This window comes from Oratosquilla oratoria, chromosome 24 (genome assembly GCF_046742065.1).
Source record: "Oratosquilla oratoria isolate Oo_2021 chromosome 24, ASM4674206v1, whole genome shotgun sequence".
NCBI classification, from domain to species: Eukaryota; Metazoa; Arthropoda; class Malacostraca; order Stomatopoda; family Squillidae; genus Oratosquilla; species Oratosquilla oratoria.
In genome coordinates this window covers 5,673,612-5,676,111 of record NC_134800.1, presented here as the reverse complement: position 1 = coordinate 5,676,111, position 2,500 = coordinate 5,673,612, and the positions used below count along the sequence as shown (strand labels likewise).

The following is a 2,500-nucleotide window of genomic DNA, read 5'->3' as shown; positions in this document are numbered from 1 at the left end:
TTTTTGGAATATACTGACATCTTTGGAATATACTGACGATTACCTGTGTCCATAATTATATGCTATCGTTTTTGGAATATGCTGACATCTTTGGAATATGCTGACGATTACCCGTGTCCATAATTATATGCTATCTACGTTTCCATTAATCGACTCTTGTCGTAAGCTCTAAAATCAAATTGCCAATGCTCACCGTTAAAAGTCGTCAAAGCAGTCAACCCATTAATCTTGTTTATAAGTCATATATATACACATACAATAACATACACAAATACACATACATATATATATATATATATATATATATATATATATATATATACATATATGTACATATATATATATATATATATATGTTTTTACAAGGATTACAAAGGCGGAGCATGCCGACAGGAGACCTTTTGATCCATATCTAGGTCGGATGCAAAAAAAAATATATATATATATATATATATTAACAATAAATTAAAACTATAATAATGTAAAAATAACAAATATGTATATATATATATATATATGTATATATATGTATATATATATATATGTATGTATGTATGTATTTGTTTTAGTTATCTTTGATTTTTTCTGTAATATGTCTACCTATTTATCTATTCATTATTATTATTTATGTTTTATATTTCTTTTTATTCAGTTGTTTATTTGTTTGTATATTTTATATTTTCATTAATTTATTTATTCATTTATTTAACTCTTTATTCACTTATTCATTTATTTGTGTATCTATCCATTCATTTATTCATTTATTTATTTATTTGTCTATTTATTTATTCATTTATTCATTTATCTATCAATTCATTGTGTGGGGAAGTCTACATTCGTAAAATATCTTTTCAATTCTTCATTTCTTTTAACATCAGAAAACCGGTCCGACAAAAAAAAAAAAAAAAAAAAAAAAGGGAAAAGAAAAATGGTCCACTGTGGACAATATTTCCACGCGTGGGGACATTTGAAACCGACCCATATGTCCCTCGCCCGTTTTTTCTTTCACTATTCCATCCAGCCAGGTCCTGGATGCCATCCGGCCAGAATCATTGGCCAAGCGCGCTGTCATCCATTTTTGTATAGTGGAATTATCATCCACTTCTAGAGTAGTAACAATATATGTATGTATACATGTATGTATGTATGTTTGCATGTATGTATGTATGTATGTGTGTGTACATGTATGTATGTATTCATGTATGTATGTGTGTGCGTGTGTGTGTGTGTGTGTGTGTATGTGTGTTTGTGTGTGTATGTATATGTGTATGTCTATGTATGTATTGCAGGTATGTATGTACTATACGTATATGTGTAAATATGTTCGTGTTTTCAAAGTGATGAAAATACCTGCAGCTTTGCAATATCCACAGAAATCTTTTCAAATGTCCGCAAACGATATCAAATGTACTGCAGCGTTAGAAAAGAAGAATTTCGAAAAGGCGCAATATTAAATCTTTTCAATATTCTATTTATATTCACATGATTTTTGTTTGAAATTAGGTTCACTTGGACCAGATACAAAAAATTAAAGATAAAGAAAAGAAAAATAATCAACAACCAAATCGACGCTTTCTAATATTTATGTTCATAAACCAGGGAAGTGTCTGTGACGTCACACCGCTTAAAATTCGAAGTAATATTTTTATTTAAGTCAAAACTGTTTAGCTAGACTTTTATTCTTATTATATTAATTATTCTTTATTTTTCGTGTTTTATTATGATAATATTTAAAAGGATTCTGTTTAGTATCCTGAAATTCAAATTCATACCACAAGTCGCCTGGTGTATGGTAAAATTTCACACTAACAATTTCATTCTAATAAGAATCGTCTTGATGCTAAAGTTTATCATTCTAATCAATTTGACCTATTTTTAGATATCTTTCAATTTTTATTATAGTATTAAAAAGGAAAGTTTTTTTTTCTGAAATGCATATTAATATCGCGGGTCGCTCTATCGAAGAGCAAATTTTTACACACAATTTCATTACCAAAGCCTTATTTTTATTACATTAATCGAATCTATTTATCTTTTTATGCATTTTATATTTCATCATAACATTAAAAAGGAAAGTATTTTATTTCTGTTTTTGTTCTGAAATTCAAATTCATACCACAAGTCGCCTTGTTCGTTGAGTAAATACAGATCGGGCAGACGCTGCTCTCTCTCTCCGTGAGACCACACAGAACGTCAACAGAAAATTGTGCTACATTTCGTTTATTCTTTTCCTACCCCATCCATTTTTCTAACGCTTCTATTTTTCTAACCTTTCCACCACTTAAGGTGATTGATTGTAGTCCATATGTAAGGTTTAGGATAAAATTGCTTAAACACCTGAACAAGATGCTGTTATGTGTAATACTTACCATTATTATAAATTGATTTATTTATTTAGCTAATTTACTTATTTGTTTATTATTATTATTTTCATTTTATTTTCTGTCAGGGTGTTTGTGTACTTTTGTTTTATAATATTATAACACATTTCAATTTAATC

General features: G+C 28.2%; 1 protein-coding gene across 1 annotated transcript in view; it reads left to right on the top strand.

The window, feature by feature from the left end:
• LOC143038266 (putative neural-cadherin 2) overlaps positions 1 to 2,500 on the top strand; it is a 535,431-nt gene that overhangs the window by 528,376 nt on the left and 4,555 nt on the right. The window lies entirely within an intron of this gene.